Here is a 26,136-nt window from a genome sequence, read left to right as displayed (position 1 = left end):
GCTCTGCAGCAATGCTCCTCGTACCCAGGAGCGGTGCCAGAGTTTCTGGCGCCCTAGGCAGAATTAGAGAGGCGGCATTTTGTGCGCTCCCCACGGGGTGCGCAGGAGCTTCTGGTTCCACTCCCATCGCGCCACCGAAAAAGGACCCTCCGCCGAAATGCCGCAGGCGACAGCGGCAGTCATTGAGCTGCTCAATTGCCTGCCGCTGTTTTCTGCGGCACGTCGGCAGAAGGTCCTTCTTCGGCGGCACGATGGGAGCGGAACCGGAAGCTCCCGTGAGCCCCGTGGGGAGTGCACAAAATGCTGCCCCCCGAATCCTGGCACCCTAGGCGACCACCTAGGGTCGCCTAATGGAAGCACCGGCCCTGCTCGTACCTAAGCTAAAAGATCCCTGTGGCGCTGAAAAATCCTGTGGGGTTTGCTCGTCAAGTGGGTTACTTCCAGAACAATTGTAAAATGAAAGTGGAGGTAGAGATGTGCGTTGCCCATGGCATATGAGGGTGGTAGCTTGGAGATGCTGCTCGACCCAGCCTACTGAGTCCACGGGGTTATGAGGGTGACGGCTTGGAAGTGCTGCTTGACCCAGCCTACTGAGTCCAAGGGCCATATAAGGGGTCAGCTTGGGAGTGCTGATTAACCTGGTCCTCTCAGACACGCTCTGTTAATGTGTGTGTGTGTTCATCTTCTGGGGCTGGAAGAACCCAGCCCTGGGGAACCGAGGTCCTGCAGGATAGCTCCATTGGGCAGGAACTTGGAGCAGGGAGAAGTAGAGCTCCGTATGAGAACACAAGTGACCCAAGCAGTACATTGATAGAAGTGCAGAATCCTCCCCAGAAGAATAACCCTAATAAATGAGCGTACTCCAAAGTAACGGGCAAAGCTGGTAACACTCGGGGGCAAGGGGTGACAGGGGGCCTCAGGGAGCGGGGGCATCATGGGGGCAAAGGACCACTTTTTATGCGCTGGTGGCCCCTCCACTTTTAGGGAGCTTCTGACATTCCTGACTGATGGCCTGCTCTAGCCCCAGCCCCAACCCCCGCCTGCTTTGGGGAAGAGGAGCAGCCTGGGCTGGGGCCACGGGGGAAGAGCGGGAAGTAGGAGGGAGCCTCAGGGCGGAGCGTGGGCGGTGTTAGCCTCCCCTAGTCTGCGATACCTGCCGCCCATGAACTGCATCCCTGTAGTGCTGCAGTGTAGACACTTACTAAAGTGACAGAAGGGGTTGCTCCAACACTGTAGTAAATCCACTTCTCCAAGAGGCAGTAACTACGTCAATGGAAGAATTCTTCTGGTGACCAAGTGCTGTCTACACCAGGGCTACGGTCAGCTTAACTGCCTCCCTGAGGGACATAGCTGGGTCAACCTAAAATTCTAGTGCAGACGAGCCTAAGCCTTGCCTTATAATAAATGGCTTCCAGCCACATGATGGAAGTACACGGACTGATGCTGTATACAGAATGCAGATTCTATTTGTATTAGCTACAAAAGTCTCTTGCACCAGTGTAAATCAAAGTAAGAGGATACTCTAGTAGTAAGGTCCTTCTCCCCAGTGGGGTTACTCGAGGAGTAAGGTACTACTTAATATGAGTAAGAGTGGAAGAATCTGGCCTTAAATTATTACAGCAGCAAAAAAGTGAACATTTTCCTCAACGGTTCCTTTTTCATTTCAAATTTTTCAGTTTTTTGACCAGCTCTGTAATTTATATGCTCCCTCCTGCCCTGATCATCTAAATCGACAAATGAAGGACATTTTAGCAGAGTGACACCTTAGCAGTATATAAATGAAGGCTTTATCCATTCTTGGAAGTGGTTTGTGTCTTTCTGAGTTCTTGGAACTTGAGCTGAGGCTGCAAAAAAAAAAACCAGAAACAACCCCCCCCCAACCCTTTTCATAACAGATGCTCTATGCAAATGTTGAAATACTTGTATTAATATCAAACTCTGCCATCTGTTTAAATAATTTATCAGGAAAAAGTAAATGCAGCGAGTGTAAAGCGAAATAGAGATGTGTAACAGGCTTCAATGGGGTATTCACTGTGTGCCGGTGCTTCAGAATATTTAAAAGCCTTTCACTAAGTCGTGGAGTGAAATAATGAATCACACAGCTATCGTATGGAATGGCCCATATAAAATAAAGCACTGCAATATTCCAACGAGATCTGAGCTATGGCTGCTTGCAATAGTAACCCTTCTCCAGTGGTGTGACTTGAGCCTCTTCATTTCTCTCTCCCTGGTGCTGCTGCTCCCCTCTTTTGGCATGAGTTGGGTCCTATGCTCTGTTCTGGCACCTGGTGGCTCCCGCCAAGGTGACTCCTCACTGTGCAGGATACACAAAGGTGCTGTCGCTTGAGAAAATCAGTTCTACTACTAGCTGGCAGGAAGTGTAAAGTCCAGTGCATGGGGGACAATGATGTAAATAAAGCATACGCCAGCAAGGGAACAACACATCCAAAATAACAGAGGGGGGACTTTATTGGGACCAGGCGAATCGGATCTGGGGAAGGAAGGAGTTAAGGTTAACCAATAAATAATAACCATTAATTAATAACCGATTCCCCCTCCCCCAATGCTCACAACCACTTCCCTGCCTGGCACCTCCCCAAGGTGGATGGCGTGGCCAAGGTTGTGTGGCCTGAGATGGAGCGTTGCAGCTCTGTGGCACGAGCCAGCTTAAACAAAAGTCACCTTGACTTTATCTTCACCCCCGGATGGGGCAGGGACCTCTCGTGACTCTGGTTCTCCAGGTCTGCAGTCCTGCTGCGATCTGGAGCCAGGTTGGCTTTCTCCCTCTCTACACGCTGGTCACTGCCGTGCTGGAGCTGCCTGGTCCACGCAGCTGGATCTCCCAGCAGGGCCACACCTCCCTGTGGGGGGAGTAGGAGTTTAGCAGGGACGCTGTGAGGCTGCCTCTCTCCCAAATGGAAACTGCTCCCCCCTCCCTGGGTGCAGTGCAGCCGTGGCTTGTCATTGGTCCCATGAACTGCTCGTCCAGATGACCTCCTATTGACCTGAGACGGGCTCCATGGTTCTTTTGCCCCCTATGGGCTCGGTCAGGTGCTCCAGGAGCTGGCAAACCCCAAGTGGGGTCACCCAATACTGTTACTTTAGGGCCTTGGGCTATTACTGTGAGCTTTTCTGTAAGGCTCAAATCCTGTTAAATTTACCCATGTGGTTAGGGCCTGATCCAGTGACTATGGAAAGCAATGGGAGCCTTTCCATTGACTTCAGTGGGCATTGGATCAGGCCTAGGGGTTGCCAACCCTCCAGGATTATCCCAGAGTCTCCAGAGATTAAAGATTAATTTTTAATTAAAGATTATGGTCATGTGATGAAACCTCCAGGAATATGTCCAGCCAAAACTGGCAACCCTAATCAGGCCTATGCTGCCCCAAATGCAGCTTAGGGAGCTGGCAAGGACAGATTTAAGGCTGGCCCATTGGGGTACATTAGAGGGCTAAGGGACCCTTCTCCTGCTTACCATAATGGATGGACCCACCCCAGAGGCAGCCATAATCTTGCTGTGGCCAGCTGATGAGGTAGGCAACACTCCATGCCCCAAAGGCCCTGTGACTTCCTGGATTGGGGCCGCTGCCCTGTGCATTGCCTAGTGCCAGCAGGACAAGAGTGGAGGGAGCACTGGACGGCCCCTTTCTAAGGGCGTTGTAGCCCTGGTTCCTCAGTGACTCAAGCCTGATGCTGGGAGTGGACTGGATCCATTTGTAACGTGGGCAGGGCATTTATTTCCCGAGTTTGCTGTATCTCACTATAAATTACTTCTCTCCGCTGCCAGGTGACTGATGGTAGCATATGGGCCACCATAAACCTTCCTCCCTGACGGTGGCTCTGAGACTGCCCACGCAATAAATACAAACCAAACCGCACGAAAACTAAAACTCATTAAAAATAATCAGCAGCCCTGTTCAAAAGCCAGGAAGCACTGTTTGTGAGTGGAGCTCAGTTGCCTGAATGTATCAAATGAAAGGAACACCTGTGCTAAGCAATCTGTGTTGCTCATTGCAGATTCTACAATGTTACCACCTCCTGCATTTAGACTTGTGGTGTAGTGTGGATAGAGTAGTGGGCTGGAACTCAGGAGAGCTATTCGTGGGTGCTATTCCTGGCCTGGCCACTAGGCTGCTGTGAGACATTTGGCAAGTGGGTTCTGTGCTCTGTGCCTCAGTTTCACTATCTGTAAATTGGGAATAATGATACCTCGTCTTGTAAAGTGCTTTGAGATCTACTGATGATGAGCACTATATAAGACCTAGACAAGGTGGGTGAGATCATGTATTTTACTGGACTAGCGTTTCTTGGTGGCAGACACAGAGACAAGCTTTCAGTCTTACACAGACCTCATTCTTCAGGTCTGGGAAAGGTCACGAAAATTCATTTTGAATGCTCCCTTGCACCACATGATAACTCCTATGCTTAACAATCTGTTCCACCTTCATGGGCAGCATGTGAACCCCCCCTTCGGGGAGGCTAGCCCTGCACCCCATACTTTTCTGCCTGAGGCCCACCCCTATCCCGCCCCTTCTGACCCTATTTCGCCAGACCCCTGAGTCCCCCTGCCCCCACAGCTGGAGGAGCCCTGGCTGAACTGCCCTGAGCATCAGCCCACCTGCCCCAGCCACTCCAAGCCCCAGGTTGCCGGTTGGCCTGTCCCAGCTGCGCTGGCCTCCTCAAGCCCCAGATTGCCGACCCCAGCCGCCCTGAGCCCTGGGCCGCCGGCTGTCCCCTGCTGTCCCTGGCCACCAGCCAGCCCCAGCCACTCTGGGCCCCCACCCAGCCGAGCCCCTGCTGGCATTGGGGGAGAGGGGGAGTGAGGGCGGAGCCTCAGGGTGAAGCGTGGGCAGGGCCATGGCCTGGGTTTGGGGGAGGGTGACCAGACAGCAAGTGTGAAAAATCGGGACGGGGTGGGGGTAATAGGAGCCTATATAGGAAAAAGCCCCAAATATTGGGATTGTCCCTATAAAATCGGGACATCTGGTCACCCTAGCCACCCCATGCTTATTATCCCCGCCGCCCATGTCCACCTTGTTTCTAGATGTGACACTCTTTGTACGTTTCCCAGACCTGAAGAAGAGCTCTGTGTAGCTCAAAACTTTGTCTCTGTCTCTTCCACCAACAGAAGTTGTTCCAGTGAAAGATTTGATCTCACTCACCTTGTCTCTCTCATAGCCTGGGACCAACATAACAATGACAACACTGCAAACAACATATAAGACCTAGGTATTTAACCGTAACAATATGATAAGAACATAAGAAAGGCCGAACCGGGTCAGACCAAAGGTCCATCTAGCCCAGTATCTGTCTACCGACAGTGGCCAATGCCAGGTGCCCCAGAGGGAGTGAACCTAACAGGCAATGATCAAGTGATCTCTCTCCTGCCATCCATCTCCATCCTCTGACGAACAGAGGCTAGGGACACCATTCTTACCCATCCTGGCTAATAGCCATTTATGGACTTAGCCACCATGAATTTATCCAGTCCCCTTTTAAACATTGTTATAGTCCTAGCCTTCACAACCTCCTCAGGTAAGGAGTTCCACAAGTTGACTGTGCGCTGCATGAAGAAGAACTTCCTTTTATTTGTTTTAAAGCTGCTGCCTATTTCATTTGGTGACCCTTTAGTTCTTGTATTATGGGAATAAGTAAATAACTTTTCCTTATCCACTTTCTCAACATCACTCATGATTTTATATACCTCTATCATGTCCCCCCTTAGTCTTCTCTTTTCCAAACTGAAGAGTCCTAGCCTCTTTAATCTTTCCTCATATGGGACCCTCTCTAAACCCCTAATCATTTTAGTTGCTCTTTCTGAACCTTTTCTAGTGCTAGAATATCTTTTTGAGGTGAGGAGACCACATCTGTACACAGTATTCGAGATGTGGGCGTACCATGGATTTATATAAGGGCAATAATATATTCTCAGTCTTATTCTCTATCCCCTTTTAATGATTCCTAACATCCTGTTTGCTTTTTGACCGCCTCTGCACACTGCGTGACATCTTCAGAGAACTATCCACGATAACTCCAAGATCTTTTTCCTGACTCGTTGTAGCTAAATTAGCCCCCATCATGTTGTATGTATAGTTGGGGTTATTTTTTCCAATGTGCATTACTTTACATTTATCCACATTAAATTTCATTTGCCATTTTGTTGCCCAATTACTTAGTTTTGTGAGATCTTTTTGAAGTTCTTCACAATCTGCTTTGGTCTTAACTATCTTGAGTAGTTTAGTATCATCTGCAAACTTTGCCACCTCACTGTTTACCCCTTTCTCCAGATCATTTATGAATAAATTGAATAGGATTGGTCCTAGGACTGACCCTTGGGGAACACCACTAGTTACCCCTCTCCATTCTGAGAATTTACCATTAATTCCTACCCTTTGTTCCCTGTCCTTTAACCAGTTCTCAATCCATGAAAGGACCTTTCCTTTTATCCCATGACAGCTTAATTTACGTAAGAGCCTTTGGTGAGGGACCTTGTCAAAGGCTTTCTGGAAATCTAAGTACACTATGTCCACCCGATCCCCCTTGTCCACATGTTTGTTGAAAGAACTCTAATAGATTAGTAAGACACGATTTCCCTTTACAGAAACCATGTTGACTATTGCTCAAGAGTTTATGTTTTTCTATGTGTCTGACAATTTTATTCTTTACTATTGTTTCAACTAATTTGCCCGGTACCGACGTTAGACTTACCGGTCTGTAATTGCCGGGATCACCCCTAGAGCCCTTTTAAAATATTGGCGTTACATTAGCTAACTTCCAGTCATTGGGTACCGAAGCCGATTTAAAGGACAGGTTACAAACCTTAGTTAATAGTTCCACAACTTCACAAATGAGTTCTTTCAGAACTCTTGTGGGCAAGCCATCTGGTCCACGTGACTTTTTAATGTTGAGTTTATCAATAAATTCAAAAACCTCCTCTAGAGAAACTTCACTCTGTGACAGTTCCTCAGATTTGTCACCTACAAAAGCCAGCTCAGGTTTGGGAATCTCCCTAACATCCTCAGCCGTGAAGACTGAAGCAAAGAATCCATTTAGTTTCTCCACAATGACTTTATCGTCTTTAAGCGCTCCTTTTGAATTTTGATCATCAAGGGGCCCCACTGGTTGTTTAGCAGGCTTCCTGCTTCTGATGTACTTAAAAAACATTTTGTTATTACCTTTGGAGTTTTTGGCTAGCCGTTCTTCAAACTCCTCTTTGGCTTTTCTTATTACACTCTTGCATTTAAGTTGGCAGTGTTTGTGCTCCTTTCTATTTGCCTCACTAGGATTTGACTTCCACTTTTTAAAGGAAGTCTTTTTATCTCTCACTGCTTCTTTTACATGGTTGTTAAGCCACGGTGGCTCTTTTTTAGTTCTTTTACTGTTTTTCTTAATTTGGGGTATACATTGAAGTTGGGCCTCTATTATGGTGTCTTTAAATAGGGCCCACGAACTTGCAGGGATTTCACTTTAGTCACTGTACCTTTTAACTTTTGTCTAACTAACCCCCTCATTTTTGTATAGTTCCCCCTTTTGAAATTAAAGGCCACAGTGTTGGGCAGTTGAGATGTTCTTCCCACCACAGGGATGTTGAATGCTATTGTATTATGGTCACTATTTCCAAGCGGTCCCGCTATAGTTACCTCTTGGACCAGCTCCTGCGCTCCACTCAGGATTAAATCTAGAGTCACCTCTCCCTTGTGGGTTCCCGTACCAGCTGCTCCATGAAGCAATCATTTAAAGTATCGAGAAATTTTATCTCCGCATTTCGTCCTGAAGTGAAATGTTCCCAGTCAATATGGGGATAATTGAAATCCCCCACTATTATTGGGTTCTTAATTTTGATAGCCTCTCTAATTTCCCTTAGCATTTCATCATCACTATTACTGTCCTGGTCAGGTGGTCGATAATAGATCCCTACTGTTATATTTTTACTAGAGCATGAAATTTCTATCCATAGAGACTCTATGGAACCTGTGGATTCGCTTAAGATTTTTACTTCATTTGAATCTACACTTTCTTTAACATATAGTGCCACTCCTCCCCCTGCACGGCCTGTCCTGTCCGTCCGATAGATTTTGTACCCGGAATGATTGTGTCCCATTGATTGCTCTCAGTCCACCAGGTTTCTGTGATGCCTATTATATCTATATCCTCCTTTATCACAAGGCACTCTAGTTCACCCATCTTATTATTTAGACTTCTGGCATTTGTGTACAAGCACTTTAAAACTTGTCCCTGTTTATTAGCCTGCCTTTTTCTGATGTGCCAGATTCTTTTTTATGTGACTGTTTATCATCTGATCCGGCCCTTACATTATACTTCTCATTCCTCTGCTCCTGACTATAACCTGGAGATTCTCTATCATCAGACTCTCCCCTAAGAGAAGTCTGTGTCCGATCCACACGCTCCTCTGCAGCAGTCGGCTTTCCCCCATCTCCTAGTTTAAAAACTGCTCTACAACCTTTTTAATGTTTAGTGCCAGCAGTCTGGTTCCACTTTGGTTTAGGTGGAGCCCATCTCTCCTGTATAGGCCCCTCCCATCCCAGAAGTTTCCCCAGTTCCTAATGAACGTGAACCCCTCCTCTCTACACCATCGTCTCATCCACGCATTGAGACTCTGAAGCTCTGCCTGCCTACCTGGCCCTGCGCGTGGAACTGGGAGCATTTCTGAAAATGCCACCATAGAGGTCCTGGATTTCAGTCTCTTCCCTAGCAGCCTAAATTTGGCTTCCAGGACATCTCTCCTACCCTTCCCTATGTCATTCGTACCTACATGTGCCACGACCACCAGCTCCTCCCCAGCACTACACATAAGTCTATCTAGATGCCTCGAGAGATCCGCAACCTTCGCACCAGGCAGGCAAGTCACCATACGGTTCTCCCGGTCATCACAGACCCAGCTATCTACATTTCTAATAATCGAATCTCCCATTACTAACACCTGCCTTTTCCTAGAAACTGGAGTTCCCTCCCCCAGAGAGGCAACCTCAGTGCGAGAGGCAACCCCAGCACCATCTGGAAGGAGGGTCCCAACTACGGGAAGGTTTCCCTCTGCTCCCATTGACTGCTCTACTTCCCTGGGCCCTTCTTCCTCCTCAACAGCACAGGAGCTGTCTAAGCGGAGGTGGGACAATTCTACAGTGTCCCGGAAAGCCTCATCAACATACCTCTCTGCCTCTCTCAGCTCCTCCAGTTCCACCACCCTGGCCTCCAAAGTCCGTACATGGTCTCTGAGGGCCAGGAGCTCCTTGCACCGACTGCACACATACGCCACCCGCCCACTGGGCAGGTAATCATACATGCGACAGTCAGTGCAATAAACTGGATAGCCCCCACCCTGCTGCTGGGCTTCTGCCTGCATTGTCTCCTAGTTAGTGGAAGGGTGGTTTACGGAAAGTAGTTTTGGAATGTAGTTTGGTTTATAGGTTTTAGGATTTTAGGGGGGGGCCACAGGGAAGGGGTTATGGCCGGTGAGGGACTCCCGCTCCCTTCCCACTCCCCTTCTAAACTCCCTTGCGAAACTCCCTGTTAGCAGCCCCTGTTCGCAAAAGCTCTTCACCTGCCTTCACCTGAAGGCAAAAGATGTCTTCACCTGCTGTTTCCTTATGTTTAGTATGTCTCTTCCAAGTCCTAGAGTTTAACATCAGATCAAAGTGATTTATCTGCATTCTTGTTTAGGTCATCAAAGTGGGGATGGGGGAAATAAGACCGCTGGCAAGATGTGGATTTGAATTTGATTCCCAAAACTCTCTAAATCCGCTCTCTTAAAACACTGAGGAAAGGACTAGACAAGCAGATTTTTGTCCTTCAAAATTTGCATCAGAAAGAAGGAATGCTCTTAGGATGAGATCCTGCAGTGGTGCAGGGGTATAAGGGTCTCTCCGTATCTCTGCTGGAGGCAGGGTCAGTAAGGCCTGCACCATTGGTACCTCCCTGAACAGGTGGGTGGAGAGTGGGAAGAGATGAATGAGTGGAGCCTATGGGGTTGGGGGGCACAGGAGGCAGCACAGGGGTGGGGCTAGTGATCTGCTACTGGAATGAATTGACAGCAGATAACTGGGTAAGCATCATATCTCTTTGTGAGCCACAACGCTTTGGCCGGGGCACTCCTGGCGAATTGCTGGCTGTATAAGCACACATTGGCCCTAGTCAGGTTAAACTCTTGTTTTGGGGGCAGGAGAGGGTCCTGCCAAGAAAAACAATTTCAAAAGGAGCGTTAGTAGAGCTCAGCAGCATAGGGAGACCAGGTGTCCAGTTTTAGACCGGAACACCCGGTCGAAAAGGGACCCTGCCAGCTCCGGTCAGCACCGCTGACCAGACCGTTAAAGGTCCAGTCGGCGGAGCTGCGGCGCTAAGGCAGGCTAGTCCCTACCTGTCCTGGCATCGCGCTGCGCCCTGGAAGCAGGCAGCAGGTCCAGCTCCTAGGTGGGGGCGGGGAGGGCACAGGGCTCTGCGCACTGCCCCCTGCCCCGAGCACCGGCTCCGCACTCCCATTACAGCAATAGTGGCGTAAAAGTGACAGAGCAGATAGTGCTTCGAATGTGAGAGCGATGGGGGGGATTTTGAATGAACAAGCCCCGAGAGAAGAAGGAAGATCTATAAAAAAGGTCAAGGGCTCTGAGGTAGGAAAGGGAGCTCTTCTCCCTGCACAGATTTCTTTGGGCAAGTGACTCAACCTCCCTTCTCAATCTCCTCATGCTGATGTCCCCTCACAGGGGACTAGTGCGGCTCACACATGTACTGTCACTTGGGTCTGATTCTAATCTTAGTTTGACATCAGTGTAACGGCAGTGGAATTATCCTGGATTTAAACCAGATGTAAGTGAGATAAGGTTCTCATTATAAACCAAATGCTGGCTCCCCAGGCCTTTGCTAAAACCCATCCAATCTGCCAGCAGTTACACATGATGGGTCTCACCCTTGGGGATAATTTTTCTGAAACATTCTGGGCAACTTGAACAAGGCATTAGGAAGATAATGGAGGTTGAACAATTCAGCTGGGTTTGGCTTCTGGGATATTTTCCTAATTTACTTTCATCTTGGCTCTAATCTCCTGAAATGGCTTGGCCTATAAACCCCAAACATTCTAAATCTGTCAAGTTTTGGGAGGAGTGGTGCCTTTGGCTATCTTTGGTGAGTAAAGTATTGATTCACTAGTAGATGTTTCTGGAGTCCCCTGGGTCCCTCTGACCCCAGCGTGTGTGTATGGTCCAGTCCAAAGCCCATTGAAGACTCCTTTAATAAATGTAGCTACCTGCATGGAACTTGGAGGGAGGAGCACAGGTTGCAGGACGGAAGAGTTTGAGGAGGCAGGAGGAAGTCAGTCTGTGTGCACGTGGTCTGGAATGTTAGCAGGAGTTGTGACATCTCTGTAAACAGCTCTCTTAACAAAGAGCCCATGTGGTTTTACAGGCATGGAGTCCTTTCCTGGTATTACCCAGCATATGACACATGAAGCAATAAACCTTTCCAAGTGTCAATTTAAAACTAGGTAAAGGGCTTAAGAGGTGTATGGGGTTTTGTTCAGGGAACCATAGGGCCCTTAGTGACCATTGGTGGTACTCGAGATCTATGCCCTCATCACTGTGTGAATTTCACCCTACATGAAATGAAGTGGTGGTCTCAGCCCAGTCCCAGATACATACTGTAATGTCCACAACATAACTGGTACAGAGCCCAAAGACTGAACAGACAGGGAGATGATAGATTTTTAAGCCCAGAAGGGACATATTGATCAACTAGTCTGATCTCCTGGGGGTTAGATCAGTAGATAACCCTTGCAGTCCCTTCTAACCCTATGATTCTGTGATAACATAGGCCATAGAACCTCATTCAGTAATTCGTGCATCAAGCCTTATCTTCTGTTTGAGCTACAGCATATCTTTTAATAAGACATCTTTGATTTAAAGACTTCAAGTGATGGAGAATCCACCATGTCCCTTAGGATGGTGTCCCTGTGACATTGGCAAACCAAGGATGTAGATGTCAGCTGAGCACTGACAAATTCATAACTGGAAGCCAGACAAGCTCACCTGTATATTAGTATTGTTCAAGCTAGGTGTTAGACGTGTAAGACTGTGTTTAGTGTTTAGACTCTATAAAATGTTTGGAAGATGCTGCATGCATTAATCTTACTTGTAATGTCTCTATCCCATGCTACAAGGTAAAATATAAGTTTGCTTTATAACTGTAAAAGTGCCTGCTCTGAACTTGTGAACCTAGGCAGGAAGAGTGGTTCTCTCGCCCATCAAGAAGGACTATCAAAACTAAATGGGCCATTGTAGGACAAAAATGTTGTTGGTTGCCCCATCCACCCATGAGGAAGTTATGTGCAGAAGTGCTCACCCCATTGGTTTGAACTCTGGGGGAAGGGCATATATAGATGCTCACACGAAGAGATAGTTCTCTCTTTGCTATTTGAAATCTCCCGGGGCCAGAGACACGAAACTGAAGCAGAGATCCCCAGGGTTAGCCCTGGGTCCTCCTTGGAAGACATTTTGAATTGACAGATTACTACAACTCTGTCATTTTTTGGAACCGTGGACTATAAACTCCTTTTTGTGTGTATGTTTGCTTGCTTTAACCTGTAAATATCTCTCTCATTTCTTGTCTTAGTTAGTAAAGCCTTAGTTAGTTTAGTATAGGATTGGCCACCAGCATTGTCTTTGGTGTGAGATTTAAGGTACAAATTGATCTGGGGTAAGTGACTGGTCTCTTGGGATTGGAAGCAACCTGAATGTTTTGCTATCGTTGGTGTAAGTGACCACGTATCACTAAGTCCAGCTTGCCTGGGTGGCAGTATAGACTGGAGTGCCCAAGGGGACTGTCTGTGACTCCATGGTAAGACTGGTATAGCGCTTCAGGAGTTCACCTTTGTTACTGGGTTGGTGAAATCTAATTATAGAACACACCCCCGTTTGGGGGTTCCTGCCCTGTTTTCTGACAGTCTGCCCTGACATTGGCATTCACTGTCGTGAACCAGTCCAGACAGCGTCATGGTCCCAGTGGTTAAAAATGTGCCCCCTATTTCTAGTCTGAATGTACCTTCAGGTTAAGATGGGATAGGTTGGTGGGGAAAATATGCTTTTAGCTGCCTATGCTGTATAAGTAAGTACAGTATTTTAGCTTGCAGGGATGTGATGCTTGCTGTTTTCATGAACTGTGTTTAAACCCACACAAAACACCCCTCACTGGGAGGGCTGAAACCTCTGTTTTGTTTGTTTGAATGATCTCTCTGCAGCACTGACTTCAACTAACCCATTCTAGTGACATCAGAAATGAGTAAGTGACCTTTAGTGCTTGGGTTAACAGGGTATCAGAGGGATCTTACAAAGAAACGGACCTCACAGCACAAGAGAATTAAGCCGACAATGCCGTGTCAATGCAGTTTCCTTCTGTGCTGCTGTTACAGACAGATGTTCATAATTATTTATTCATTGCCCGAAGTGTGTGAGGCACCCTACAAATGGAAGGAAGGCAAGGTTTGTGACAGCCCTGGCTGAGCCCTGGTCTACGCTACAAACTTACGGAGGTATAATTACATCGCTCAGTGATGCATTTATACTGACCGAACTCCAGGTGTAGACAGTGCTAGGTCAACAGGAGGGTTTCTCCCATTGACATAATAGCTACTGCCTCTCGGGGAGGTTGAGTACCTACGCTGATGGAGAAGCTCTCCTTTGGTGTAGATAGCGTCTTCACGAAGTGCTACAGCGGTGCAGCTGCGCTGATGCTGCACTGTAAGGCTATGGCTACACTTGCACTTCAAAGTGCTACCGCGGCAGCGCTGCCGTGGCAGCGCTTTGAAGCGCTAAGTGTAGTCAAAGCGCCAGCGCTGGGAGAGAGGTCTCCCAGCGCTGTCCGTACTCCACCTCCCTGTGGGGAATAACGTACAGCGCTGGGAGCCGCGCTCCCAGCGCTGGGGCTTTGACCACACTGGCGCTTTGCAGTGCCGCAATTTGCAGCGCTGGAGAGGGTGTGTTTTCACACTCTGCTGCAGCGCTGCAAATTTGCAAGTGTAGCCATAGCCTAAGTGACGACAAGCCCTGAGTTCCCCCTTGTGGGATCCCAGCTTCCGGATCCCACATGCTTCTGAGCTCTCTGGGTCTCAGCAGTGTCTAGATGCTATCTCTAAGTCTGGCCCCTCAGGCATGCTCCCAGGCTGCGAATTCCCTAGTCTGGTACCCCTTCTCGGGCAGTGGGACCCTGTGGTCCAGCTGCCCTAGGCCCCAAGACCAGTGCTGAAACCCCCGTCTCCCCAATAGCTTATGCATGCTGTCCCCAGAGCCCCTCCCTTGTGGGCACTCCAGTTTAGTTTAACCCTTTAGGAACCACACAACAGTTACAGTCAGGAAGATGCAGGCTTTGAAAAGGAACTTCTTAAACACACACACACATTTGACTCCTAGAAAAGCACCAGAGAGTTACAGATCTATGGAGAAACCAACGAACACCTACATGCAAACCCCTCCCTCCATTTCCTCCTCACTTGTGAGAGCCTGTTAGGTCTTGGGCAATGTCCTTCAAAGTGTCCAGTCTCCTCTCCTCCTGTTCAGTTGCCCTTCTGGCAATGGTATGCCCCCCCTTGCTGGGGAGCATGTTTCTTTTTAAAAGCAGCCTGTAATACAGAGGTCCCCAAACTGTGGGGCACCGCCTCCTAGGGGGGTGCAGAGGACTGTTTGGGGGGATGCGGCTGGGGCCCGGGCCAGCCCTCACAGGGGGTGGGGAGGGACTAGAGAGTGCCATCCAGCTCCGCTCCTGGCCCCTGCTGCTGACTCTGGCTGCAGGCCCTGTGCTGGGGCGCCAGCTCCCTGCCTCAACCCCCAGCTTCGGTCCCATCTCGGTGATGGAGTCAGGCAATTCTGTTTGTTTACACATGTAACCCCTTTGGGGTTTAGAGAGCATGGCCCCTTCAAATCTTTTTTCCTAGGGAGGAGGGGGAGCAGTGGAAGAAAGGAGGGAAACTCGGGGGTGTGGCTCTGGGGGAGAGAGGGGCTGCAGCAGAGAACCTGCCTGAAGCCTGGGAAGGATGGGGTGGCCGATCGGGGACCCCCAAGGACAGGAGCCAGGACGAGCACTGTGCCGGGGGGAATCGCCCCAGAAGGACAGACCGGAGCTGGACCCAGTATCACGGCTGCCCGGGGCTGTGAGTACTGGGGTTTCTGACTCTGCACTGGGAACAAGGAGGGAGGCTGTAGCTAGTTAAGTGGGGAGGTGTCGCTCTGTGGGGCTTTGCAGAGAGCGGCAGAAGAGGCACCGGAGGGGTTTGTTGGGGAAAGTTCACTGGCACCGAAGACGACCAGGAGCACCCAAGCACCCGTGGGGCCTTGGTTTGGATGCAGCCCTGTTCTGCTGCTCCCCTATATTTCCTCTTGTTGTATTTCTCCTCTCATCCCTCTGTAAATAAATCTCTCCCTTTGTTACATCCATTGTGCTTTTCCTGTGGGTGGGTGTGTTCACTCTGCGGGGTTTGGAACAGGTGCCCCTGGGGTGGAAGGGATTTCTCCTGCTGCCTTCCTGCGCGCGCCGTCTCTTGGCCAGAGTTGCCTGCAGAGCAGACCCCGTCATGGCCACGACGGCGCTAAAGTTACACACAGAATGTACGAAGTCCTGTTTCCTTGAGCAAAGCAGGAATCGAACAAGAGATGGTGTCTTTGCTCACAGTGCCAAGCCCTCTTCCAGTCAGCACATAGCCCAAAAGCTCTCTTAGCTTTTCTCAGCGCCACGTTCCTAGTGCTTGTTCTGACTGCGTCCTTGGCTTTTCTACCTCTGCTCTCTGGTGTTTTCTCCTGTTTCTCTCAAACACATGGGCACACGTAGCTCCACCAGTCAACGCCCTAGCCCCTGTCTGAGTCCCTGGGAAATGCCTTGGCTTTTGCTCAGCCTTGCCAAGGAGATCTGCATTTTGGATGCTGGACTCCGTTGTTTCAGCTTTTACTAAAGAAAGGGGCATTTCACTGCACCCTCATTTAGCCTGAATGGAAGGGGGGCTGTGCTGCTAACCAGTTTCAATGGGGTTTAAACCATAACAGTACAGTGAAGGACACAATCACTGTTACACACAAAATGGAGGCTGAAACACAACATGTCTTCCACAAAATCAGCCTGGGACACAGACCTAACCCCCAACTGTCACCCTAACACCCTGGCCCACAGAGCTTATGCTCACAGCGGTTATAATCCAAACAAAATGGTAGCAAGGTGCTGTTACCGTGGAGTGTCCACGGCCATGAGGTATATTAAACGCTGACATTCTTGCAGTTCAGTTCTAACTTAATGTGAGGCAGAGGCTTGGTCTACACTGCAGCGTTAGGTCAATGTAAGGCCGCTTACTTCGACTTGATGTCAATGCACACACTTGCTCCTGCCGATGTAAGAGTCCTGCTACACCTCCAGTTGATAAGAAAGCCAGGTTGTCACCTGGTGCAGGTGCTGGGCTCCAGCTAGAGCCTGGCTGCCCCGGGCTCCCTGCTCTCTGCTGGTCTGTCCCCCGCGTGCCAGCTCCCCCAGCCTGGCTGCTGCCTGAGCTCCCTGCTCCCAGCTCCCCACCTCCTGCTCCCAGACAGGCTGTGCCCTGAGCTCTGCTGGGAGCCCACGTGCTGCCCTGAGGCTCCCAGAGGGGATAGCTGGTCTCCCGGAGGTGGGGAGCAGGAAGCCAATAGCCTTGGGGAGCAGCTGGGCTCCAGGTGGGGAGCTGGGGGCTGGGCTCTCAGCCCCCTTCCCCCCACCCCTCTTCAGTTGGTTGAAGTGCTCCTGGTGAGGACCATGCACCACCGGCAAAAGGGTGGTAGTGTGGATAGGACCCTGTTGTAAGGGGGTCATTAAAGAACGTTACCCAGTTTTTTAATGAGGGAGAAGAGCTATTAGCCCCTGCATCCTGGCCAAATTTCAATGTGGGTGTTTACCTACTTGCTTCCTTAAATTCTCCCTGTAGATTCACCTGCATATAGTATTCTTTTTTACTTCCTGGACCTGGCACTTCTCTCGTGCTGATGTGTATCAGGAGTAACTCCACTGGAGACAATGGTTTTACGCTGGAGTGTAACACCAATGGGAGGGGGAAATCAGGGCCTCTGTCTTTTAAGTGTTGTTGCTTAAGAATTCCTGTGCAGCGTTGAACAGCTGCTGCATCCTGCTCCAGAGGTGGCTGCATGCCAGTGATGAGTAGAAGCGATGCCTTTGGAAAGAAAGATGTGACTGTAACTGATTTCACTCAATTATTAAGCAAGCTAACAAAAAATAACACTATTTTCAGGTTTGGTACCTGATTTGGGGCTCTGTTGGATGCTGGCCAAGCTGCGATATAGCCCCTGCTCCTTATCCTACCTTGATAAGGGAAAGGAGCAATCTGGAAAAGGTCAAAAAGAAGCAGGCTCCTTATAATGAAAAGGTTCCGTAGCTCCTTATGGAGCGTTCAGAGGGCAGGCTATTTTGGTGCTTTTCACTCCCAGCCTGGGAGGGCCTGAAATCCAGAGGGAAGCTCTGAATCAGCATTGAACAAAAGCACAAGCCAACCTCCCTGCCCCCTCCATCCTAGCAGGGGGGGTGGGTGGGAAGAGTTAACGTAATATATGGCTAAAGAGTAACACTTCCAAAGCGAGGAAATAAATTTGCTGCTGCTGAACTACCTGTTCCTGATGAGAACAGCAGATTGTCGCAGTAGTGCCGTCCTCGCTCACCGGGCTCTAGGCTTGACCATGGGGGTCATTCGCAACCTTTGCCTCATCCGCCTCTGAGTCACGTCCACTTCTGGTTGGTTTGTTTTTTAAAACCCAGCACAGTGGTTGTCAGGCTGTACGCAGTACAAGGTGGTTTGCAGTAGCAAGACTAAATAACTCCTCTAATATTCACCACGGGCGATGGGTTTTTTCAGTCACCGTGCTGCTTTTTTCCCTTCCCGCCCGTTGCCAGTGTGTCTCTAGTGCCTTAAAATAATTTTTAAAAAGGGCCCATTATACTCGATGAACAAAAAAATAGCAAAGGAAGTCTCGAACAGAAGCCCTATTATGCTTGGAGCAGTTTTCTTCAGCCAGGCGCGATGTGACATTCCGTTCCAAGGCTCTGAGTGTTTTCAGAAACATGCATCCTTTCTGCAAACACTGGGGATGATGGCCTGAGACGGGAACGTTTTGCCAGGGCCTGAACAAAGGCGCCGTGCAAAGCTTGCGGGTTGTGGACCGTGCGTGCTGCGCAGAGGCTCCTGGCGAGACGCTCAGGCTCAGAGTTTTGCTGTTACCGAGACTGTTCTGTCCCTGCTTTTCCACTAGAGAAGGATCAAATGCCAGCTGCTGCAGTAAACAAGGAGAGATGGGCGGGCCTAGAACTAAAACCCTGTATTGGAATCGCCTGAATCCAGAACTGGCTATGGCACTGGATATAGATGCTCAGATAACAATCTGGGGCTCACAGATAGAACTGTTTGAGACAGGCTGTCCTTGTCATTAACACACAGGGCCAGGACTCAGGAGATCTGTGTTCAAGTCCTGTTTCTGCCACCGACTGCCTGTATGACCATTGGCAAGTCATTCAGGGCCAGATTTTCAAAGGGATTTCAGATGCCTCACGATGCAGACAGACCCAGATCCTCAAAGGTTCCTAACTACCATTGAAATAATAAATCTAAACATCAATGGGTGTTAGGTGCCTGAATGCCTGTGAAGATCTGGGCTATAGTGGGATTTTCGAAAGCACCAAAGCCAGTTAGGTGACTAACTCCCATTGATTTCAATGCCAATTAAGCACCTATCTGTATATTTAGGTGCCTAAATACCTTTGGAAAATCTGGCACATCATCTCTCCGTATCTCAGTTCCCTCTGAGGATGATAAGACTTCTCTTGTCTAGTTAGCTTGTAAACCTTTCTGTGCAAGAACTGTCTCTTCCTATGTGTTTGTACAGTGCCTAGCACAGTGGTGCCATGATCTCAATTGGGGCCTATAGGCCCTACAATAATATAGGCAGAGGGAGGTATAACATGATCCAATGGCTGGAAGTAGAAGCTAGACAAATTCAGATTGGAAATTAGGTGTAAATTTCTAATGATGAGAGTAATTAACCATTGGAACAATGGTGGATTTTCCATCATTGACAATTTTTAAATCAAGATGGGATATTTTTCTAAAAGACCTGCTCCAGGAATTATTTTGGGGAAGTTCTACAGCCTGTGTTACACAGGAGGTCAGACTAGATAATCAAAATGGCCCCTTCTGGCCTTGGAATCTATGAAAGTAATAATAGATCTGAACTTTGCAGCGGTCTCCCATCTCTACAGTGGGCTGAACCAAAACTCTGAGAAAGTTGCAGGTCCAAATATCGCACCTTAGGCTTGTAGTGTTTATGAAAGGGTTAAGGTATGAGTCTCACGGTGAGTGCACTGCTGTGGTAATGTCACTTGTAGCGACAATCTTAGAAGGCATATATTGGAGACATCACACATCAGACATCACACATCAGCTGGAAGGCAAACATTACAACTCCAGCTACAGCTAGCATACATTGATCTAACAGAAGTATATCAATATGTGCTTACTCAACGGAGTAACTTATGCAGCGGTCTAACAACTCAATTGGCAGTGAAGATAGGAGAAAATACTGATTAAACAAAAGTAAAAAACAGCTCCAAGTTTAACCTATTAGTTGATCATTCAGGTAAGTCACAGAAATGCATATGATATTTCTGTAGAACAGGGATCGGCAACCTTTGGCACGCGGACTGTCAGGGAAATCTGCTGGCCGGCTGGGACGGTTTGTTTACCTGCAGAGTTTGCAGGATCAGCCGATCACAGCTCCCACTGGCATCGGTTTGCTGTTCCAGGCCAGCACATCCCTCAGCCCACGCCGCTTCCTGTAGCCCCCATTCTCCTGGAAAGGCGAACCACGGCCAGTGGGAGCTGCGATCAGCTGAACCTGCAAACTCTGCAGGTAAACAAACTGTCCCAGCCCGGGGTGGGGTTGTCTGTGACACTGGGATCTAGGTGGTAGCTATACTGACAGATTGACGCGTTGAAGTTGTTGCCAGCCTGGGCCCCAGGTATTGCAATTTCTCACACAGAAGTATCTCCAGTGCTCCAGGGGCTCAAAAGGAGTCTCTCACACTATTGTAAAGGCAGGTTTATATTGAACACTTGCATGGAAGACCAACAACTTCTTTAGGCTGGGAAAATGAGTGATGGGTGCAGTGACATGCTGGCTCTGACCCTGTAAGTGAGTAATGCATAGCATTTTCAGTTACCTGAGAGGTTGTCTAGCCCCAGATGTGTGCAGACATCGCTGCGCTGAATCTCTGACTCCAGCACGGTTTTGCATATTGAGGTCAGATGGCTGCATCACAGTGGGGATGGAAGGGTCTGCTCACAGCCCCCTTTTGCTTAATGGCAAACCATTCCATTCCCTTTGCTACTGCTTCTCCAGCAGAGGGCTCCCCTCCTGTTGTGATCAGCACGTTCACCAACCTGCAGCCCACAGCAAAAGGGCGGTTAGCGGGCCACCGTAAGTCATTTTTTTACATGTTACAATGTATTGGACCCAGGGGCGGCTCTAGAAAATAGGCTGCCCCAGGCAGCGCGGTGTGCTGCGCCGCCTCTCTTCCTCCACGGGTCGTCCCCCTCTTCCCGCCCGGCTTCGCTCCCGCGCAGGTCACCACGGGGGGGCCGGACCGGACCTGCGCAGGCATGACTGATGCGGGAGCCAGAGCACCGGCAACAGCGGCGGCTCGGCGGGCGCGGCGCGCGGGCGGCGGTTGGGTCGGTGGCTCCTCGCTGCCGCAGCTGCCGCGGGAGGCGGAGCCGAGCGAGCCGCGAGCGCCCCCCCGCGCCGCATGCCTGCGCGCCAGTCATCATCCCGCGGCTCGGTGGACCTCCGCGCTCGCGTGGACGGCCGCGCCACCGCCCCCACCCCCCCCCCCCCCCCTAGCCTTGGGCGCCCTAGGCAACAGCTAGAGCCGCCTTTGCAGCCGGATTGGACCAAGTCTGGAGGCCCTTAATCAAGCTATATGGTGCCATGGGACCAGATTCCCAGGTGGCATAGATCAGCATTACAATCAGTGGAGTTACACCAACAGACACCATCTGAGACTCTGGCCCAGTATGTGTTGTGGCTCAGTAAAGACTGGGCATGTGCCTCAGGATCTGGCCCGCTGTTGGTTAACTTCCCTGATGTCAACGAATGCCAAAAGCATTAAGGTAACCAAATGCCGTCACACTCACTCAGTAAGTCAATAACCATGGCAAGGTCCCTCCCGCTGCTCCATAGATTTTGGCTAATAAAGCTGCTGCTTCCTCCCCACACGATAAACTATTTGGCTTCTTATAAAGTACTTCTCCAGTGGCCCAGTGCAGCTCACTCTGTAATGATATCTATAGCTCTTTCCCTGCTTTTCACAGGGCAGCACTGCCAAGCTACATTAGCATATTAATATACATTGGTATTGCATAATCCGTTGCATCTTCTATGAGAAAGTGATCTGAATTATATAGTCCCCCACATCAGGATTCTGGGAAACAATGAAACTTTTCAGAAGAAGTATTGTAATAAAAAAAAATCCCATATGGTGAATCAGAAATGGCATAAAAATTGCCATCACCTGCAGGAATGAAGTGACATGCAGTAAAGAAGCCTATAGATCATAGACTTCTCTTTGTAATTGCAAAAATGAAGGTGATTTCCTCTTACTTTCATGTGCTTCTTATTGTTGAAATTGGACAGGCTTGTTCCTGCTGTCAATGCAGCCAATATCAAAATCCCCATTAAATTCAAAGGGAGCAGGATTGAGCCCTTGGGAAATGTGTCACTTATTGCCATCCTGCAGGTTTGGAAAATGAAAATGTACACACATGTAGCCAGAGGAGTACATGCCTCAATTGCAGAATGGGCAACCCCATGGGGAATGTACGAGCCTGTGTTGTTGGAGACCTCGGATCAAGTCCCTGCTCTACCCTAGATTTTCTGTGTGACTTTCTTGGGCAAGTCACTTAGACCAAAAGTGCCTAATCATTCAATATATTTTTTTTCTGGTCAGGGGCCACCCAGCCTGGGAAATCTTGGGCCTGATCATTCTGCGGCTCCAGATGGAAGGTAGTGAGAGCTGCAGGTGCCCAGGCCTTCTGGAAGTGAGGCGTTGGGGTCCCTTATTATTTTATTTACTTGTTATTACATGTATTGCAGTAGCATCTGGAGCACGGCCCCATGGTGCCAGATGTTGAATAAATAGAGTAACAATCCCTGTCCCTCAGAACGAAACATGGTTATTCTATTTAGGTCAGGTTTGCTAATGATTTTTATGGGTATCTAGGGCAGAGAGACTCACAGAAATCACACTCTGAGAGGAGAAGGCTTTCTATTAAAATCAGATGGGCTCCTATGCCAGGGAATGTCCATGGGTGTTTGGGTGGGTGGACACCTTATGGGTTCTGGCAAGCTAGGACTCAAAACGCTGGCTCCTTTTGTCGGCTGATAGCAGCCAAGCTTCTCAAGCTTCCATTCAGGAAAGACCTGCTGATGTATGTGGGGTGGGAGTTGTGTTCCCAGAGCGGGAGGATGTAAACCCAGAAGTAAGATCATGGAGTTGTTCCTGCTGGGATCTTGAGGAGGCCAGAGAGGTGTATTTCTTAACCAATTATCTTCAGATGTGAGAAGCGCATCCTACTCGGTGAGATCATCAGGAATCACAAGCCTTCAGGTTTCCGCTTGAGGCCTGGTTGACACAAGCCTTCACACTACATGGTGAATTGAAATGGATTGTACAGCTTGCTTTTCCCCAACCACGGGCCAGACTCTGATATCGTTAGCCACCCCAAACCCTACCACAAGTGGCCCCATTGAAGTCAATGGGCATCTGAGAGATGGTTGCCCTACCATGGAGTCAAACTTCTGATTGAATCAAGGCCAAAATAGTTGGTGCACATAAAGCCACATTCCTGCTGCATTTCCATCTTCTCACATGGCCCAGTCACATTTAAATGTAGGGCAGGAGAGTACAATATTCCCACCTGAAAGATCTTTAACTTAATTTCTTTCTTTGTGCTTGAAATGTCAAGTCAATGACTGGAAATACAGCTAAGAAAAGCATTAATCTCAAACCATTAAGTGGTGAGATCTGACAAATGTAATGATTGATAATGCCATGTAAAAGTCTCCTTAATTTCATTATGGTTGCACGTTATAACAGCTTTTCAGCTCTGATTTTTATAATGGCTCTTTTGAATCAAGGAGCACCTGGGCCCCCCATCGTGGGTGATACTCAGGTCTGGTCTGAGGTATTCATGCAACCCATATGCTGGCGTCACTGGATGTCTCATGTAGTCCTCCATCCACTAAATTACCCTAATTTTAAAGCTATAACCCATATGAGGGACATATGCATATTCCAACCTAATGTTGCCACTAATTATTATTATTAAGCTTTTATATTTGTGTTGTAAGTGCGCACAGCTCATTGTAAAATGTATTTCTATCTGCAGGGCTTGTATTTCCTCCTCCGGCTGGCTTTCTTTTCCGTACATAATGTAAGGAAATGGTTTCCAACAGCACATACTGTCTGATGAGAGGATGAGTTTTGTGAAGTAGACCAGACTGTTGGGCCATCAGGTCAGGTATCCTGCTTTGCAAGTGGCCAGTACATGATGTTTCAAGGTGAAGATCCGCCACACTATAGCTGAGCAATTAATTGTATAATGCAGGGCGCAGATTTAAAAAAAAATTACTGCCTGACTTCTTTGGCTCTCAGTTTATGTCCTGAAGCATGATATTTGATCATTGGTGTCTTAGCCCATACCACAATAAATAGCTTTGTTGCTGGTCATAAGTGTATCCAGTTGAATCCACCTACAGTGTTTAATCACATTCAGCCCTTGTATAATGCTTGTCAATGGCAGATCTCAAAGAACTTTACATAGTTTCGTAAGTATAGTTACTCTCAATTTATAGATGGGGAAACTGAGGCACAAAACTTAAGTGAGTCAGTAGAGAAGAGAGGAATAGAACTCAGGTCCCCTGACGCCCAATTGTGGTGCTCCCTGGTGCATGACTGGGGCCAGTTTTATTCAATATCTTCATTAACGATCTGGAGGATGGTGTGGACTGCACCCTTAGCAAGTTTGCAGATGACACTAAACTGGGAGGAGTGGTTGATACGCTGGAGGGTAGGGATAGGATACAGAGGGACCTAGACAAATTAGAGGATTGGGCCAAAAGAAATATGATGAGGTTCAACAAGGACAAGTGCAGAGTCCTGCACTTAGGACGGAAGAATCCCATGCACTGCTACAGACTAGGGACCGAATGGCTGGGCAGCAGTTCTGCAGAAAAGGACCTAGGGGTTACGGTGGACGAAAAGCTGAATATGAGTCAACAGTGTGCCCTTGTTGCCAAGAAGGCTAATGGCATTTTGGGTTGTATAAGTAGGGGCATTTCCAGCAGATCGAGGGAAGTGATCATTCCCCTCTATTCAGCACTGGTGAGGCCTCATCTGGAGCACTGTGTCCAGTTTTGGGCCCCACACTACAAGAAGGATGTGGATAAATTGGAGAGAGTCCAGCGGAGGGCAACAAAAATGATTAGGGGGCTGGAACACATGACTTATGAGGAAAGGCTGAGGGAACTGGGATTGTTTAGCCTGCAGAAGAGAAGAATGAGGGGGGATTTGATAGCTGCTTTCAACTACCTGAAAGGGGGTTCCAAAGAGGATGGATCTAGACTGTTCTCAGTGGTAGAAGATGACAGAACAAGGAGTAATGGTCTCAAGTTGCAGAGGGGGAGGTTTAGGTTGGATATTAGGAAAAACTTCTTCACTAGTAGGGTGGTGAAGAACTGGAATGGGTTACCTAGGGAGGTGGTGGAATCTCCTTCCTTAGAGGTTTTTAAGGTCAGGCTTGACAAAGCCCTGGCTGGGATGATTTAGTTGGGTTTGGTCCTGCTTTGAGCAGGGGGTTGGACTAGACGACCTCCTGAGGTCCCTTCCAACCCTGAGATTCTATGATTCTATGATTCTATTCATCTCTTTGCTGAATAATCCTCCCCAAGGCAGCCTAACTGAATTCACAGTGGGATGTAACTTCCCCATCATGCCACCAAGAAGCCTTACTCTGGTTTATGTGACCAAGTGGGCTCTGAAATCAGAACTGGAAATGAACAAGGACTAACATATGGATTCAAGACTGACCTCCGACTCCCCCAAAGTTATTCTGATTTGGCCCTTTTAAAGAAAGAGAAGCCCAATTTGCCAAGTCCCTCTCTGGACCCAAGCATCCCCAGAGCCCAGGGTTTGGGATCTTGTGTACAATCTTCTAACCAGAACCAGACAGTTCCTGCTGGCTAATAAAAACACACTATGGCCCAGACCCAAACCCCAGTGAATAGTCTCTCATTGATTTCAGAGGGCTTTGGCTCCCATACCCTATATAAAGTCTCTGTCTGGGTATCTACTGTCTCCCCTGCCTTTCTTCTTCACTTATTTGTTACAACACTGATGAGGGAAGCGAGGAGGAGAGGAAAAAAATCACAGCTCTGCATCACCCCCATTATTCCTTTTGTTTAAATTTTTTTCAAACAGCGTGGAAATGGTTTGTGATGTGAAAGATTAAGGGGAAAACACGCGACGTTCAACACCCTTCAGTTATCAATCACACTTTCCTTTTATTCTGTCCTCTAGTTCTCACTGGTTGCTGGTGCTCTCCTGGCTGACTGAATCCAGATCAAGGGCACGGTCTAGGTTACCACCCCCCTACGTAGGAGATGGGCCAAAAAGAACTAAATGTATTTCTTTGTTTGATTTTAAAAGAAACCGAGTCAGGGAAGTTTTGAAAAACCCTGGCTTACTCCAAATGGGAGATGGAAATTCTTTGGAACCCCATTTAGAACCAGGCTACAGTGCTCTGGGCCAGATTTCAGCTGGTGTGAATGGAGTAGGGTCTTACTTGTGGTTCCATCCCTAGCAGTAGGGTGACCAGAAGTCCCAATTTTATAGGGACAGTCCCAATTTTGGGGTCTTTTTCTTATATAGGCTCCTATTACCCCCCACCCCCTGTCCTGATTTTTCACACTTGCTATCTGGTCTCCCTACCTAGCAGAGAGGGGGCTGGGAGCAGGTTGGCCCATTGGATCCCTGCTCCAGGCAGACGTGCTCAGAGGGGGTTCACAATAA

Source organism: Mauremys reevesii, linkage group 2, assembly GCF_016161935.1.
Source record: "Mauremys reevesii isolate NIE-2019 linkage group 2, ASM1616193v1, whole genome shotgun sequence".
Lineage (NCBI taxonomy): Eukaryota > Metazoa > Chordata > Testudines > Geoemydidae > Mauremys > Mauremys reevesii.
The sequence above is the reverse complement of the archived record's forward strand: the minus strand, read 5'-3'. Positions refer to the sequence as shown.